Source organism: Hipposideros armiger, unplaced genomic scaffold (assembly GCF_001890085.2).
Source record: "Hipposideros armiger isolate ML-2016 unplaced genomic scaffold, ASM189008v1 scaffold_974, whole genome shotgun sequence".
Lineage (NCBI taxonomy): Eukaryota > Metazoa > Chordata > Mammalia > Chiroptera > Hipposideridae > Hipposideros > Hipposideros armiger.
In genome coordinates, this window is record NW_017732324.1 from 238970 (window position 1) to 258402 (window position 19433).

At 39.4% G+C, this 19433-nt stretch overlaps 1 pseudogene; it reads right to left on the bottom strand.

The window, feature by feature from the left end:
- Positions 1-18429: 18429 nt before the first annotated feature.
- On the bottom strand, positions 18430-19185 carry LOC109375584 (60S ribosomal protein L27a pseudogene; annotated as a pseudogene).
- Between the last annotated feature and the right edge of the window lie 248 nt (positions 19186-19433).

Here is a 19433-nt window from a genome sequence, read left to right on the forward strand (position 1 = left end):
CCCTGTTGACTTCCTACTTGCTCTCAATCTCCTCAGTGACCTCCAGCCCCCCTCCCCCACAGCCTATTTCTTCATCCCAGCAGCACTGTTCATTCTGAGCAGAAGTTGAATCTAATTTGCCATTTTTCTGTCACTCACAGAATCAGACTCATGTGCTTTCTCAGGAACACAGGCCCCAGAAAGCTTGGGTCCTTCTCAGAGGTCTGGGCAAAGCCAGAAGGACCCTTCTTCCAGGGTCAGAGACCCCAGCACCAGCTATTTATTTCCTCCTTCTCAGAGCTTTCTTCCTCAGGGGCCTCTTCCAAGCATGTGTTGATGAGTTCAGTCTCTTCCTTCTGTTCCTCGAGCCTCCAGGTGGGGTTGCTTCCTTCAGTTGTTCCTTCCATGAGATCTTCTCTTTCTACATTTAGCTAACAGTTCTTTATATTAAGTTCTCTCTGTTGAAATTACCACGTGTTTCTGTCTCCTGATAGAACCCCAATGAAACATTGTGTGTATGTGATTGAGCTAATCCATGTTGTCCTGTAGCTGGCATTTTCATTTCCTCCTAAATTCATTTTCTTTTGTAATCAAGTAATGTGTGGAGTTTCCACAGTTCTAGCCACATATCATTTTGATTCATTTCTCTGAAATGCTTGTTGGTATGGCTATAGCAGTTTCCTGGATAAGTTTCAAGGTAAATTTTTAACACCTTCTCTAGAGAAGTCCAATCAGTTTCCTAGAGCTAAGAAGTCTGCTAGAATCCTGATTGCAGATAGACCCAAGCTAATCCTGTTTAAGAGGTTACATTTGAAGGCCATTGGATTGGTCAGGAAGAAGGGAGTCCAAAATGTCCCCTTAGAAACATTTAATGTGCTGGCTTTTAAAGATGCTTTTATTATTACTATTATCATTATTTTTTATTACTCTTATCCAGATATAGCAGAGTTCTCTTAAAGTAGGAGTGTTTATACATGTACACATGTTTGTACATGTGCTCACTGCCTGGCATTAGAAAATGATTCTATTAAGAACCTTTTTCTGGACTAGATTCTATTAAACAAAAAAGAGAATGCTGGACAAGATGCTTATAAACACTTAGAACACCGTGGTGTTAAACACACTTCAGAGGTACCAGGTGGACTCACACCCAGCACAGTAACAGGCACAGGCCATGTTCAATATTTGTTCACGGAAATGCTCTAAATGCAATTACAACTTTACCTGTCTAGCTTTATATGGACCAGGCACTTTTAGTAGGTTTTTTATATACAGTATTGCTGCATGTTTCAACTCCATATATATATATATATATCACCCCCATTTTATATAAGGTAAATAAGGCTGAGGGGGTCCTTAACTTCAAAACTACAAAACTAGAGCCAGTGTAATTGTCACATCCTGACACCCTGTTGTTCCCACCTCTGATTCTTAAGCAGCACATGTGGCATCAAGTGAATGGTTCTGATATTAAGGTTTACTAAATAAGCGGTTTACATATATATATATATATATATATATATATATATATATATATATATTATAATATATAAAAGTTATCATAAACATAGATTATATGTAATAAGAATTGTGTGTGTGTGTGTGTGTGTGTGTGTGTGTGTGTGTGTGTGTAAATTTTCAGTAAGTTAAGTTCTCCAGATTTGGCCATGTGAACTTGAATAGAAAGTTTATTCTTTCCATGTGAGTTTTCTCACCTGTAAGATGGGGATAATATCTACCTCACTGGGTTGGTGTGATGATTGACTGAATTAATCTTTGTAACGTTGCCGGCACAGTGCCTGACACATTATATATATTCAATAAATGTAGTTCTCTCTCCTTCATTTCAGCTTATTAGGGCATAAAATAAAATGGGATAATGTATGTGAATGCGTGCCATAGCTGTAAAGATATATACAAATTTAGCATGTTCTTATTATAAAGCTGTATTATTAGTTGAGTAAAAATACAAGAAGTTATTTATTTTTTATTTATTTTTATTATTTATTTATTTTATTGTGAAATAAACATTTTTAAAATTAGTTTCAGCTGTACAACACAGTGCAATAGTTATACTTTTTACCCCTCAAAGTGACAACCCCTATCCTCCAATCTGTCGCCCCACTCCCACCCCCCATATCATACATATCTATTACAATTCCATTGACTCCACTCCCACACTATACTCCACATTCCATGACTATATATGTATTCAATTATAGTTGACATACAATATTATACAATATCAGCTCCAGGTGTACAGTGCAGTGATCAAGCCTCTACCCCATTCATGAAGTGGTCTCCCTAATAAGATATGTGACCATTTGACACCCTCAAAAAAAATACAAGAAGTTAATTATTCTGAGAACAAGATGTAAGTTTCAATTATTCAGGATGATGAGGATAAGGTCTAAATAGATAACTCCAAACAAAGACTGTGAGTTAACAGAACAAGCAAATTAGACCACAATCTACGAGTATGTTATTATCTCTTTCCACTCTGATTACCAGCAATTAACGAACAGTTGTTTCCAGAGAGAAGACAATAGAGGACAGTGAGCAGAGAGAGGGGTCTCCCTAACCTGGGGCTCCTTATCTGTGCCCAGAGGTGACTTCCAACTTCCTTAGACTGAGGGTCTAGAGCAGCGGTTCTCAACCTTTCACAGGGGTTGCCTAAGACCATCGGAAAACACATATTTTTGATGGTCTTAGGAAAGGAGACACCGCTCCCTCACATGCAGATATGCCCACATATGAGTACCCAGCGACCCCTGTGAAAGGGTCGTTTGACCCCCAAAGGGGTCACAACCCACAGGTTAAGAACCGTTGGTCTAGAGTGTGACCTGGCTGTGACTATTCTCTGGTGGCCTTCTTGTGTAAAGGTTTTCAGCTTAATCACAGTCAGCTGGCCACTTCTCGCCAAATGTTTCAATGGGACATGATGTGCTGGTCTATTTGTTCTCAGTCCCAATCTTGCCTTGTCCCCTGTTCTGTTATGTGTCACAGAAAACATTTTTTTTCCAGGGTCCCAGCAACTGGCTTCCAGGTAGTTTGGTCCAATGGGAGATACTGGAGACATCTGGAAGGCAGGAGGAGGAGAGAAATGGGAGTATTTCCTTCCATTTCACTGCCTTAGGTTTTCATCCCAGGACCTGACATCAGCTGTGTCTCCTTCATGGCTTTACCTCCTACCAGTAGTAACTCTCTCTAAGTTCCCAGTTGCCACCCTCTCCCCCAGTTCTGTTTCCTGCAGGCAGCCTGATCCTGGACTCCTGGACTCTGGGAACACCTCCCATTCCTGTGGTCACTCCATCCTTAGGGATCGTAGTGGTTTCTTGTTACTGCTATTCCAAGTTTTATCACAGCCCCCTATATGCTTTCTCAATTATTCATCATCTGTGTAACCAATGTTTTGTATTCAGTTTCCTTTGTTAAATGAAAGGACCTGGAGAGGTTTTGTGTTCTGACTAGATTTCGTGAAATGCATTGGAGGAGACTCTGGGATAGACTCCTTAGATCAATGGGAAGCAGATGGTCAAGGATAAGCATCTTATTCCCAAACCAGCTCCCACTGTGCCTTCTTCACTTTATCCATCACCATTCTCCTCCCTGCTCTAAGAAACATCATGCCCCTTTCTACTGGGTGGATATAGAACAAATATGTCCTTGCACTTTTAAAAATTGTGAACAGGTGGTCGTGCTACACAAGTGGCAAAAGGCTGAATATTAATAATAAGATTTAGTTAAGTAATCACGTTAAACTTACAACAGAATGAGTCCGTGTATGCTAATGATAGGCAGCAACACCGCTATCCTGCTTTGGGGACTGGTGGGGCACATGGCTGGTCAGAAATGGCCCCTGGCTAACTGATAATATTTTCATCACTTTCACAAAACCTAGCTAATATATCCCAGGGCTTTTGTGTTTTAATCTCTGTTAGTTTTCTGGCCTTTGTAAACAGCATCATCAATGTTCATATTCTTTTCTTAATTCACTGTTTTCATTTTCATTATAGACATTTACACGTTGAGTAGACTATTCTGGTGCTGACACCCCACCTTGCACTTGCGTTCCATCTGTTCCTTCTCCCCCACCCAAAAGCACAAAGTGAAGGGCCCTGGGGCTCAGAGTAGCAGCCCCTGCACTAGTGGTGCCAATGTTTCTACAGGGCTTAGGAAAAGCCACATAAAGCGCAATCCATGTCACAGGCATTATCTCATTTAATCTTCACAACAACCTGCAAAGCAGATAATAATTAGCATTTCTATTTAAACTGTCTCAAAGAGATTCAGTAATTTACCCAAAGTCATATACCCTGTAAGTGGTAGGACTAAGAACAACCCAAATTTGTCTGACCCCAATAAAAGAGGTTCTTAATTTCTACAGAAAAAAATGGCATCAATGCAGGTCAAAGGCGACAACTTTAGATAAAGAATAACTTCCAGATAAAATGAAACAATTATTTTCCTTTCACTGTGTCTGCCCAGTAGTCTCTCAAGTTTTACTCTCCCTGGTGACCCTACAGTTAAGGGACCACTTGGCACCTGAAGTCAGATGGCTGACGTTTTTTGCATGAGAGTACTTTCGCCAATGAAGTAGAGGTTGCATAATAATATACTTTGAGGAGGAAGACAATTCTTCATGAGCTGTACCTCACTCCAAACCTTTCTGTGGTATAGACAACTGTATTCCTGACTTTTTGTCCCCTTGTCCTTTTCAGAAGCAACGTACCAGGGAGTGGGGGAGGTGCCAGCAAACCCATGCTGTTCAGCCATTCTCCGAATCCATTATTGGAGTCAGACTATTTATTTCCTCCTGCCTATTCAGAGGCTTGCCTGCTAGTTCTAAAGAAGAGAAGGTGGAGGGTAATGGCTGCCTCCACTTACTTGTTTCTGAGTGAACATGATTCCCGGAATGCTAATAGCACCGTCTCTAAATACCCTTTACAAGAGACAGCAGGAACAAAAGCCTGAATTCTAGTCCTCAGGGGCCTGTCATGCTTGCCAAAAGGTCGATTCAAAGAACACCCTCCCCTAGTTTCTGCAAAGCTCTTCTCCAATACCTGGATTTCAACTCTATTTTCCATAAACTTTTCCCCAAGCGAAAAGAATTGTCTTTATTGGTTCGTCTTTCTCTCATCTATTTTTTCTAATTGTTTCTGCAACATTGTAAAATGTATATGTGATGAAAATCCTATTCTCTAGGGTTATAGTTATTTTCCCTCTCTAGTCCAACAATAAAATAAGATTGAAAATACAAAATTATGTTCTTTAATGTCAGTTAGCAAGGCAATTCTCGAAACACGTTTTCTCCCCATCCCAGTTTTAAACTGCTGAATATATTTTTTGGGGATTTAGTTAAATTCTGGTTTTCAATATTCAAACCTTAACTTTATAGAATTCTGGGTGGAGCATCATCTCTGAGAGAGATGGGAAAGCCCCCCTTGAATGTTAGGAGGGGACTGTCTTGTTGTCTTGTTGGGGAGGTGAGAGGAAAGTCAGCAACCTATCTCCTCCTTTCATTTCTCCCCCCTTCCTTTTTACCTCTGTCTTGTTTCCTTTCCATATTTATTGCCCTTCCTTTTCTGCCTGATCACATTCTGCAAGAACATTGTTAGTAAAAGCCTTTTTAAAAGGACTAATGACATGTAAGAACAAATCTGTCATCAGTAGTTACTAAATTAAACCATCTTCAAATATGATTTCACAATATACATGTAAGATTGGGTGAATCAAAAGTAGTCTCTTGATAGGACAAATTAAAAAAAAGATTAAATCATCAGCATAGGTCTAACTTTAAGAGTTTAAGCCACCAGTATATATCCCATAGAAAAGCATGGTATAACATGGATGCACAGCTGAGTTTAACACAAAGGAGCCATTAGGCTTCATCAAATATTTCTCCATGTTTCAAAATCTTCTGTGTCTAATAAAGAAATGAGTCTCTTTGAGACAGCATTCCCATATATTTTCCTTAGAAAAACATTTCTTTCTGTTTTATTTGGTTAGTAAATAGACACTTCCTGGCTATCAAAAATGAGAAAAGGTCCATAAAAGTTGGTTCTTCCCCAAGGACTTAGTGCTTTTACCTCTGCGAATTAATCGTCTACTTGTGTAAGGGAGAAATTCAGGAATCAATAACGTAGTTGGACTTAGCTAGTTTGCAGTTAGATTTGCCTTGATATTCAGCTATTTCCTCTTTGTTTCTCCCTCACTGATTCACTGAAGAACTGTTTTGTTCCCTTTCTCAAGACTACACATACCTCATTAATCCATTTAATTAACAGTACTCTAACCTGAAAAGGGCAATTTCTTAATCTCCAGGCCCCCAGATGCCAGAATCCAATTTGAAAGCCCCAGACCATGGTGGCCAGTCTGAGGCAGGAGTCCAGAGATAACATGATCTTAAAACAGACCAGACCCCAGGAAGGATGTCAGCCCCTGGATGTACCTGACTAACTCCCCCTTTCCTTTGTTCTTCTTCTTGTGTACCTATAAAACCTTCTGCCCATTCTAGGAACGGGGAGGTGGCCTTTGGACTGGAGTCTGCCATTCTCCAGGAATGTCGTCATTCTGAATAAACTTGCTTTTCTTCCCACCAAACAAGTCTCTTGATTTTGAACTTTTTCAAGCGGCAGACAGCTGGACCTTAGCCTGGTAACGCTTGGAACAGGGAAATGGGAGCCTGCCCACCAGGGGTTTCCACTCACCTCCTTTACAGGGTTCGCATGCAGAACGAGTCCTAGTCGTGGTTCTGTGACCCTATCTAGTCTCCTTCACGTTATGTTTTCTACCAGCAGAACCAGCAGACCAATGCGAGCCGGCTGTGATAGTCGTATGAGGCCTAGAACAAACATGAGAGAACTGAAACTAATTTAGACATGGGCAGAATGGTTTGACAGCAACCCTGGCCTTCAGTTGTAGGTACCCCCCCTACTCCACATTTTACAAACCCAGGTCTCATTCTCCAGGTTGTATCTTTTCTGGCTCCCCTCATTAATCAAAATGCATTTGACCATGAACCACACCTTAATGCCCTCCTAGGGAATCTATGAAGTAAATTGGGTCTGTGAATTAACAATAATCAATGAGTTGTCCTTTGCAAATAAGACAGTTTTATTTTAATTTGATTTATTTAAACAAATATTTATTAGTACTTAACATGCACCAGACACTGTATTGAGTATATACAATAGTAATCACCAGGAAGATATGGCCCCTGAACTAAAGTCAAGGGTGAAAATCAAACATGAAACACAAGTAGTATTATTACAGCTTTGATAAGGGGCCCAGATTTGTGGACTCGAGAGGGCTTTCTAGAGACAATACCTTTGGAGACCTGAAGACTGGATAGTTAGTCAAGCATAAGAGGGGCCTAAGAGTGGTTCTGACCCAACAAAAGAGAGCACAATGCCTGGGAGGAGCTAAGGGAATGTGATGTTGCTGCAAAGGAAAAAGAGCAGAGTGGTAAAAGCTGGGACAAACAGGCCATTTTAGTTTTACATGTATTAACCAAAGGCACACTTTTAATGGTGGATGTAAGACCTAGTTACAGCCAGTAGGAGACAAATGCTGGGAGAAGACCATCTTTAGTGGTTCCTCCATTCCCAATATATAAGTGTCCCCTTGCTCTACTGACATAATGGGCATGATCTAACAGAGGTTCTGAGGGGGTCCCAACACACCATTCACATGTGAACAGCCAGAGAAGGCTTCCTAGGTCACAGGTAAATTGCCTACACCTGTGAAACCCTGCTTCTTCCACTGGTCATTGAGAGTCAATATTCCCTGTCTCTGTTACAACATCTAATAAAGAAGCGGCTTCACTCTGGGCAGAGCTGGCTCCACTCTGTGGTTCTGAACCCAGCCACGCCCCCAACCCCCACTCTCTCCACCCCTGTCAGCAGTTCACACCTGAATGGTCCAGAGCTGTGCCGCTGATGGAAGGGAAGCCGCTCATGGGTGGCTTTGTGTAGCATGGCTCAAAAAATGAGGTGCTATAATCAGTTCCTTGCTTTCTGTAGTCTGAACCAGGAAATGGAGAGGCTGGGCTAGTGCAATTAAAGAGGAAACTATGCTAAAAGTTTTAGTCTAGATCACAGTGAGACCAGTTCCTGTACAAGGCAAACTTTGTTGGCAGTTGTTACAAGGATCAAATAAATCAATGTATGTAAAATGCTTAGAACAGTGACTGGCACACAGAATATGCTCAATAAGGATTAGCTATTACTAGTTTTGTATCTTGATGTTGACAACACAGCTAGAAAAAGCCTTTTGGTAGAGAGAGCCATGGGAAGTGAGCAGATGTGTGGGGAAAACTGAAATGCCATGAGGGAGAAGCCAGGCCCAGACCTGAGACCAATTTAGTTTCAATTTCAAATCACATGCATTCCTTATATAGATGGCCTGTCCCTTAAGGTAACTTGGAATAGATTCTGTTCTTTACAGATAAAGCCAACTGAGAAACTCCCTAGTTCACAGAATAAATTAGGCAAAATGAGTTACTGTTCCTAAAATGATTTGTAGTGTGGCCACATCATGTCATGTCAACATAATGAGCTACTGTTAAGTCTTAAAGCTCTATTGCATGCATTTCACCCAAGTGTATATTAATCTATCAATTAATTTAATAACTTCAGCCCCTCTCTCACTACACAGACTAACTAATACAATTTGGCCTGTGAATTTTCACAGATTCTGCTTTGTAAAATGTTGGGATAATGAACTAATTTAAAATTTTTCCCCACAGACCAATTTTGACACAAGCCCCTTTGGCATCCTAGCTTCACAAGAAGCAAAAGAAACCTTTGATGGTATATGGGTGTAGCCAAGCTAACAATAGGTTAAATCATTTGAAACTTCCAATTAAGAAGGAATAAAGTAAGCAGGGAAATAAAAGCGATCTTAACACTGTGAAATGCTTCATTATGAGTGGAACTAAAAATATAATTTTATTAAAACTGAAGGAAGGATTATGTTCTCAAATGAGAGTCAAAATGAGGTGATGAAACAGGATAAACAACTCCCTTGGCATAGAAGCAGTACAACAGTAGAAGAGGAGCAGCTAAACAGAGAAATAATTGAGACTTATGTTTCAGTCAATATTATCTGCCCCTGCTTCCAAATTATGAATCATGCATTTTAGCAGTGCAATCGATCTTTTGGTATCTGAATTCTGTCTTCCTCCTCAGGTTTATTTTCATTCAAACCCCCATGCTGTAGTTAAACTTTACATTATTTCATGAGGATGTTCCTGTTTTTCTGTGACTAGTGGTTACATCTTAAATGGACTTACCTGTTGAAGAGTTCAAGGTGGGATTTTTATCCTGTTCATAGAGTTGGCTTCTTCAGTTGTGCGAAGACTGGTGTAGCCATTTCACTTTCTTTGGGAAGGTTTTCATATTGAACTTTTTAAACCTTCACAAAGGAAGAGAGGCTAGAATCATGATATCGCAGTTACCCACTGCATTTTTTCAATTTCAATAACATTTTGCCAACATTGTTTGGTCTGTCCTGCAACTTATTGATTTACTTGTTTGTTTTTGCTTGAGTGCTATAAGCAAATCCCAGACATCTTATTCCACTTGTAGATACTTTGCTATGCATAAAAGTAAAATATTATACGACTTTTTAAAAACAAAGGAACACAGGAAAAATATTGGCCTCCACCACTGCATGGCAAGCATCCAGATTTTACCCGTCCTTCAAGGCCTAGTTCAAGCTTACTAGCATCCCTCTCAAGGGGAACCATACACATCTGACCTTCACATTTGGGTATTCATTTTCTTCTGTCCTGAATTGTTTTGATATAACATTAAATTTTATATTTTTATTTAACTTCTCAAGAATGTATGTTGTTTTCCAAATTAGAACAGGGAAGCAATGTGGGATAAGGGAAAACACTCAGATTTAGACTCAGAATGTCCTAGGTCCCAAGTGAGGTTCTATCTTTTAGTTGCGTTTTCTGAGCCTCTGTTTCTACAGCTGTAAAAGGGAGATGAAACTGGCCCTGTTACATTGCAAGCTACCCACATTTTTACTCACATTTTGTACTTATTTTAATAACTTCATTTTAAAATATAAGATAGTTGACTATAGGATTCATGCTGCATGAATATATTTCAGCAAGTACAGAAGCATTGACTATGATTTTTTAAATAAGTAAATTAAAATTTTAATAACATAAATCTCTCTCTCTCTCTCTCTCTCTCACACACACACACACACACACACACACACACATACACACACACTAGCCTATGAAGGTTAAATGATTAAATGAGATCATCTGAAATGCCTGGTTAGTAGCAGACCACCATAAATGGTATCTATTATTATTATTACCTCTTATTATTAGCTGTTTACCATTTGCCTGGAAGAAGAGTCTGTTTCTTACAAAACGCATTTCCCCCCCCCCCACATAGTTTAGCCCTGTGATTCACACACAATTGTGTAAGCTCAATTAATATTTGGTCCTGTGATTTGCTCATATAGCAGGTAGAATAATGTTTATAAATTCGAAAGAGTAGAACTTTCAATATAGAGTGTTTTCCACAGTTTCTGGAGAGACATTTTGATATGATCTGGGGTCACAGGTAAAAGGATGAGACAGGGTGTGCCCTGAGCCTCAGATATGAATCTCTAGCCACCGTACAAACTTGGCTTGGGCAGTTTCAGAGAACCTCAGAGATGTAACCCAGCACATGGATATAAACATTCTTATGTATATTTTTCTCTAATCTCTTCCTCAAGGTTTGAAAGAATCTACTGGGCAATTTAGCCGGAAACACAGACAACCTCTTTTATGTCCTTGTGTTCTCTTAATTCTCTCTCAAACCTGCTAGTAATTCCCAAAGTCCTGTCTTATTGGATTCTTCTAGTTCTGGCGTAGCTAGAAAGACTTATGATCCAGGCCAAGAGTTCAAATGACCTCTCAGGTCAATGTGTGCAGTCTAGGGTGTGTGAGCACAGCCTGAAAGAGCCATGCAAGGTAAGCAGAGGTTGCTGTGTTTCTAACACAAGTCCACACCTAAGGAAAGTGCAAGCTGGTTTGATTGTCAGCCAACTTCGGGCACTCTGACCTCCATGTACTTTATTCTGTGCCAGGGACCTGGGATTCTGTGCTGTTTTTCCAAGTGCTGCTGGGATGAGAATCTTCCTGGGGGATGGAAGGCCAGAGTCTCCGAACTGGTGACAAATTGCTGTTTGGTATTCTTAGCAGGGTGAGTTGAGGTTTGCAAAACCTCTCTTCCGCCCTCTGCTCCCTAGCCTGCCAATATTGATTGATTCTCCATAGTGTTCAGAGCTGTATTTAACTCCCTCCTTTTCCCTTCTCCTCCACCTCTCCCTGTTAACAAGCTCATCCTCCAACTCTGGGTTGAAAAATACAAAGACATGGCCCTGAATCATCTTCCCCTCCAAAGTTAGTAAGTTTGACTACATGTGATCACATTTTTTTTAATGTGTTGAGAACCACTGCACATCTCTCCACTGTAGACACAGTACTCAGACCACAGAGAAGTGTGGGGCTTTTCAAAAATGACCCTGAGTCTGAGGTCCATCATGGCTGATAACTTGAAAGCTCAAAAGTCCAGACACGTGGACGATGGCTCCTCCTTGGAGTGTTTCTTCCCAGAAGCAGGTTTCCTGGATCTGTAGAGTGTCCAGCATTACTTTGGGGCCCTGGTAAGCATTCAGAGAAACAGGGCAAGCATGTGGTCCTAAGAGGTGAGGCGAATGAACTTTTTGTGCAGACAAAGATGGGAGTAGATGGGGATGAATCAGTGGTGCTGGGAGTGGTCCTGATATGATTCACTGCACCAATGCTGGTTTCTAAGGAGACCACTGAGCACCGGGCAGCAGCAGTCTGTGTAGACACCATGTTCATGTGGGCATGGGGCCTGTTATTTAGTGATCCCCACATTTGGACCTGGTAGCTGTGGGCTTCTTGGGAAAGCCTTCATTTCTTTAAATGACACTAGAGAGGGAAAACAGAAAATAAATATTTCTAAGGTTATTCACAGACACACACAAGTGAGCAATGAAGTCCTTTGTCTGCCCCCAAGAAGCAACTGATTCTTGTTCTGGCCCCCAGAACTGTGCTGAACACCAGACTCCTTTGGAATAACAGGGGTGAGGGGTGGGGAGAAGAATTCAGGAATGCAAATAGGAAAAAATAAAGGATGTTCCAAAAGAAAATGCTGACCTACAGTATATAATTACATAGTAAGGGTGCCCGTACATGTTTAGTGCTTACTATGTGACAGACACTGAAAATAATAAGATCAATAAACCCAGTCCCTCCTCTGGCAGAGATAATGGGCCTGGGGAGAGTAGAAAGGGCGACCTTCATAAAGAACTCTTCTTCTTCTCATGGCGACTGAGGAGAGTGGGGAGGGCAGAGTTACCCAAAGTGGAACCCATCATCTGACATCACACTGAGAACACCCACGGGAGGCTTTCCAAGCCACCAGACTGCTCAGAATCTAAGTTAGCTGCGTAACACAGTGTAGACGTTTTCACCCAACCTGATTCATGGAATGAGTATGTTTAAAACTAATTTTCACATTCTTTTTTAGTGAAGAGATGCTGCCAAAATACTTCAGAAGTTTCTTCCCTTAAAGAATGAACTATTTCCCTTGAATATCTATTTGAACATATTAATAACTTCAAAGTACTTTATCATAAGCAATGGAAAGAAAAACATCAACTTAGCCAGTGTCAAAATTATCATAAATTCTGAACTAGTGGATTTTAAATTTTAATGAGCTTTATTAAGTATTTTGTTCCTTTAATTTTTAATACCACTGACACTTTTCATCAAAAGGGCATAGAAACATTGTGTATTTTAAAGGGTAAGAAAATTCTGAGGAACTAATTTTCCATTTAACCTTGAGTTCAATAGGCTTAGGTCCTTGCAAAGAAAGTATATAATTCTACCATCAAAATAAACTTTTCATGGATTCTGAATCATTAAGAAAGTCTAAAATAACCTGATCACCTTAAAATAAATCTTTCTGAGGAAAAGTAATTTTTTTTTTCTGGAGCCACTATTTAAATGACTTAATAGTACAGCTGTATGAATGAGTGAGTATCTGAGGTACTAACTTCTGATATTTATTGCTTTGCATTTTCCTCAGAAATTACCCTACTGAACAAGCCTATTATGTGTGCAAAGAATGTTCTCACACTTTTTATAGACCTGGAAGGCAGCAGAAATGGAACTTTGAACTGGATGATTCCTCCCTCTCTCTCTTCCTTTATTCCTCCCTTCCTTCTTCCCATTAATAAGCATTGTTTGAACCCCAGAGTTGACCACATATTTAGTGTTGTATGTTCACTCCAGATTTTGGAAGATCTGAATCAACATGGTATCACAAGGTCCTACCAAGGAGTCAAGACAGAGAGGATTATCAATCTTGAAAAGGAGAAAAAAGACAAGTAGAAAAAGATGATGTCCTATTTTTATCTTTTTACAAGTGTCACCATACTAGGGGTTGAAGAATCATACATTTGCAAGACCCAAAAGGGGTGTATACTCTTGGGGATGTGGTAGGTGGAGAGGAAAGAGGCAGATGAGACTCAAGGTCATCTCTTCAACACACCTACACTTTAGAATTTCATTTCAGCTAGTGATATTTAGTACTAGATGTGATTTTGCTGAGAAATAAAAAGGGGCCTGGGTTGGGCCAAGAAAAAGGAGTAAACTTATTGGAATTTCTCAGAGCTAGAACCAGACTTTAAGAGTCAGGGGTAAAGAGGAGGATTTTTGGCCTTCCCTTGCCCAGTTCAGAGTAGGAAAAGATGAAGCAACTGAGTGTCAAAGACCAAATCTAGGATAAAGGGCATTCACTTTATTTCCGTTGGAAACATAAGGATAGAGATGGATAACTTAAGAGGTCAAGAATTGGGGTCATAACCCTACCATGCTCTTGGCACTGTGCTGGCCAGATGTTCTCTGCCTCCAGGGAACTCATGGCATAACTTGATCTACAGATACATAAACAACAGAGATGACAACACAGAGTGCTACGGGAACACAAACAGTGATGTGACCATTTGGGGAAAATTGGTGAAGGTTTTATGAAAGACTGATAGATTTTGCAGTTTGATTTTAACTAGGTTTTGGAAAATGCATAATTTTACCATTGAGAGAAGAATGTGAGATAGATGGAAAATTGTCAGAAACTTTGATAAAAAGACAGCATTGTGAAAACATAAGGTTCCCAGGAAACAGTAAATGGGTATTGCAATTAAAAGCATAGATTGTGGTGAGGGTTACAGCAAGGTGGTGAGAGAAGAGGCTAAAAATGTAGAAGCCAGATTGTGAGGTGTCTTCAAGGAGGCTGGCAATGGGCAATTGAAAGCCATTAATTTCTTAAAATAATTTTTGTTTTGTTTTGTTTTTTGGGGTGAGGTGAAGGGTGGATCAGCATGAGGGTATACCATCAAATCTATTTTGGATAACCTTTGGCAGAAGTGTGGAAGATGACCTGTGAGGGAACTCCTGCGTTTTGAACTATGATGCAGGCTGGGCTCCTAGCGAGCAGCCTCTTTAATGAACATTTGCAGGCGTGAAATTTATTGGAGATTACCTTTACGATCCACCCCTATGTGGGAGTGTTCATGGCAGGATTAGGGAGAGGAAGAAGTTCCTGTTGCCATCATAACAAAGGCCTCAGGTAATCCCACAGGGAACCCCAGACCTGGGAGAGCTGTTCAGAGTTGTGTCAAATTGAGTCTCATCCCCACATCATTCAGTCATTGGATAAAGGGGGTGTGACCTTGGTCTGCCGAGATCAAACATCAGGAGTGCAAACTCACCTACAAGCTATAAGTTGTCAACATTCTCAGCAATTGGGTGAATAAATGTTTTACTTCCACCCCCATCCCCAATCTTTCCAATCTCTAGAAAACAGCATCACCAATTAGCCCACAAATCATCCCAGATCCTAGGGTCTTCCTTGGCTTCACTCATTCCTTTATACCTCACATCCACTCAATCAGTGAATTCTATCAGCTCTTTCTTTAAAGTATTCATCTACTTACAGTCAGAGTACATTAATCTTAGTCCATGGTCCCTCGTCCAGTACTGGGACTATTACAATAGACTCTGAATGGTCTCTCCGCTTCCATTTTCACTGGCTTACAATTGATAGTGATCTCTTTCACCACAGAGGGACACTATTATGGTGAAATGGAGAGCTTATTGGGCCTTAGATAATCTGAGGGAAAAAAGAAGGAAAGAAAACAGATATTAAGGAATATTATTAAAAGGTAAAATTTCATAAACGTTAACATGTGTAAACACATATAAAAAATCTTAGTTGATTTATTAATGAGGGAACCAGTAAAAGGTTACAACCAGTTCAAAGGTGAATTCAAAGTCACACAGATATATTAGCAATAAGTAATGCTGAAATGAATTTATAAAGTTGTGAAATTGGCTTACTGGAAAGAAGGGAGGAGGAAATCAATTTTATTTCTACCAGACAAAATGTATTTGTATTTCTAGACACAAGAATTATCTCTATTGCTATCAGTTATATATAACTCAAAGAGTTATATTTGATGGATCAGAAACAATGAAAGTTGCAATGGATCAGAAACAATGGATTAGAAACAATGAAAGTTGCAGAGATCCCCCAAAATCAGTTAATCTGGAAGGATGTGCTTAGACAACACCTAGTTCTCCATTGAAAACACCCAATAATCTTTCTGGTTCATTGCAAAGTTTTTCATAGTTTTTTTTTCTTTCATGGGAAGAAGAAAGAAAGGAATAGAGAGAGAAAGGGAAATTTCCTGGACAGTTTTGGTGTATGCCTATTTTCCTGGAGAAATATTAATAGCAAGCCTTTACTCTCAAAAATATGCCAGTTTGGAAGTAAAGATACATAATTACCCTCTCTGACACTTCTGTAATATCATTAGTTTTCACTTAAAACCACTTAAAAGAAACAAAAACGATTTGGTTGAGATAGAGCCACACTGAAGGATTAACAACAATTCAACTAGAACTTTAAATCTAAGTGATTGAGGCTATGGCAGCAAGTGGACAGCTTTAAAATGGGCAGAGCTCCTGGCTGGGCTGTTTACTGAACAGGGACCTAGATCCATCTGTCTGGACAGATTTCATCAGTCTCTGAATCCATTGGTCACAGGACCTTCTCCTGGTGGCTGGTTAATCAAAGGCTTACACAACTTCACTTTCCATAACACTGGGGATTTTGTTTTCTGGTAACACTGTAAAGCAAAAGTTTACAGTAATAGTTGTAGAAGAGGGAGTTAGTGCAGAAAAGGAGTGAAAGTTGCAGGCACTGGTATTTTATGGCTATAATATTCCATATTCACCATTTCTCAAATTGGACAAGCTGAATGAATGTCTAAATGACTGACTTTGCTTTAGACTCTGTTTGTTTTTAAAGTACTCTGATTCCTCTTTTGTGCTTCTGCAGCCTCTGACAGTTTTAAGAATCTCTTTCTTTTCCTTCTCCTGGTTTGCACTTTGGAAGGGTTTGCAAGTTCTATCACCTCTGCCTTCCTTGTGGCATCATGCTGAGAAGCAGGCAGCTTCAGCATGCACCCAGAACTTTTAAGAAAACTCACAAAATAGAAAATGCGTTTCTATAAAGGTTTTAGAGGATTTGATTATATGCTTTTACACAGTGGAAAGTTTGCAAGCTTAATTGTCTGGCTTTTTCATATATATATATATGAAATATATATATATATATATATATTTTTTTTTTTTCTATTTTATTTTTCTTTTTCTATTTTCTATTTTCTTTTTCTTTTCCAAACCAAGATGTCACATTGTGAACCATAAACAGAACTCATTCCCAAAGGGATTAAGGCTAATCTTAGAGCACACTGTTTAAGAACTGTCTGCAGATAGAACCATATTTGAATTCATTCTGTAAACAACAGTATGAACAAATGTAAATATACCTACTAAAAAGGTTGCCAATTGCAGGCTCTAATCAGAGTCTCCTTTATTCTGAGGGCAAGTAAGGACTCTGTAAAAGGTGTCGGTTCATCTTCTGGAAGCACTCCTGGGACTGTAAGGTCTGGGTGGCCGTCCTAATGCAGGAGTGCACTTCAGTGTCGGCCTCAAGTGTCAGAGTATTCTGGCTGAGCCTCTGATGTATATATGATGAAAATTCCCCTTAGAGACAGTTTGGAGTCACTGACATTTACAAAACAAGTCATTTTCCACAAAGGGTAGGTCCCTGAAGTATGTTCTTAAATACAAAAGGAAAACAACCAGTGCAGCACCAACTCAGGCCTGCCAAACTCACTTCCTCAAATGAGAAGGTTCAAGCCACAAGCATTTTGCAAAATATTTCTCTGAATAGTAATAATTTCAACTAACATTTGCCTTGCCTTTTATGGTTTGCAAAGTGCTTCCAAACTAAGATGTCATTTCGGAAGCTCTCAGCAAGGATCTTCACAGAACCACCTTGGGGGCGTAGAAAGAGGGCTCAGCAGCAAGTCAGAAGATGGCCATTTCCAGCTGCCATGTCCCTAACCTTTGATCCTGTGAGTCCATAGGGGTGAGATTCTCCTGGAAAGGATTATAAACTGGTTGTTATAATACTTCAGAGCGCCTCCTTTGCAGTGTCTCTTTTACATAAATGCTCACTGAGTTACGTATTACATTCGGACCGATTTCAAAAGGTGAGTGCTAATTAAGCCTGAAAATATTTTTTAAATCACAGAATACCCAGGAATCTACATTCACATCAGTGCTATCTACATTTATATCAGACATATATCAATCTCTATATTCTGAAAACAAGGTAAATTCATTTCCATATATAGTGATTATTTAAGTGCCTATCTTGTCAATGCCTCCCATTTTTGAATATACAAAGATGAGTAAAGTCTCTGCCTTTTGTAACCTTACAATATATTAGAGAAGATAAAATATGCACACATCCCATAATGTCAAAAATCTGAAAAGTTGAAAAATTAAAATGTGTTCATGAATGAGGAAACTTAGAGCAAACCCTACAAACTAGAGTTTGAACTAGGCCTTGATAAATGAGTAGGCTTTGTAAGCATGGGTGAGAAAAGGTATTCCCAGGGGAGGAAACAGTATACAACAGTATGGGAAAATATGGGGTGTGTTAGGGAAGTGGTAAGTCATCCATTATAGTGCAAACACAGATGATGATAAAGAATCCTTTGAAAGGACAGCATTCTTGTGTGGCTCTGTCAAGTTCTTTTTTGTGCGCAGCAAAGAAAAACAAAAACCTCAGATAAATTTAAAAGTTAAACCTACATCACATTTTAACATGAAATCATAGTCACATGTAAGTGATAAGTATTAAGCTTTACCCATCTATTGTATAATGACATATGTTCATAACTGACTCACACACCTTTTTAAAAAACAAAAAACAAAAACAAAAACAATTGTGCATTTAATGAACTCCCTTCTATGTGGCTTCAGGCTACCAGGACACAGGCCCCTCCAACACCATTAATCTTTGACTCTTCTGCTGAAGAATTTGGACTTAACAATGACAGGCTACTTTGGGAGCTTTCCCTTACCCATAACTTTGTAGTAGCCCGATCACACCACATCAATGATAGGAGGAGCCTCAGTCTTGTTTTTGGCAGCATTTACCCATGCTGCTCACTGACCAAGCTGCACAGTCTATCAAGGTTGACAGATGGGCAGAAGCTCTGATTCCTCTTTAAGTGATAATGCCTCATATTAACTTTCCCAAAGTAACCTGAGTGATTTGTCAAAGTTCATCCTGTGGTGATGCCAGCCACCAGCATTATTACCTCTGCCTCCTGGGTGCTTCCAGTGCTGACCAATGTGTCCGTGGCCATGGCTCATGTGGCCCCGAAGTTTCCAGGTCTTCCTCAGTCTGGATGGTATCAGCAACCGAGATGAAAGAGGGCCTCACACTATTTTTGTAGTTATTATTTTTCTCTTTTTTTCTATAAAGAAACAAAAACATTTTCTTATAAAACTAATGTATTTTCTTATATCATTAAGCAAAAAGAATAAAACAACCAACCAAAACCCACAACCTAAAATAATCACTGTTCACATTTTATACATATAGTTTACCATTTATTGTTATATATACATATAGATGTAAATACATTAAAAATATTCTTACCTGTCCTTGAATTTTCTCTACAAATGCTTCTTTTGCTATATGCTATTCCATTATATAGAAGTGCCATGATTTATGTAACCAATTTCTGATTGTTAGACATCTGGGTGGTCTATGGTTTTTCTTTTAAAAAACAGAAAATGTTGCAATGAATAGCTTTATAATTAAATATTTGCAACCTACATATATGTGTATTTCCTTAAGATAAATATCTAGAAGTGGAATCCCCATGGAGTTTGTGTGTGTGTGTGTGTGTGTGTGTGTGTGTGTGTGTTCAAATTGTATTCCAGAAGTTATACCTTTCTTGACTCTCATCTG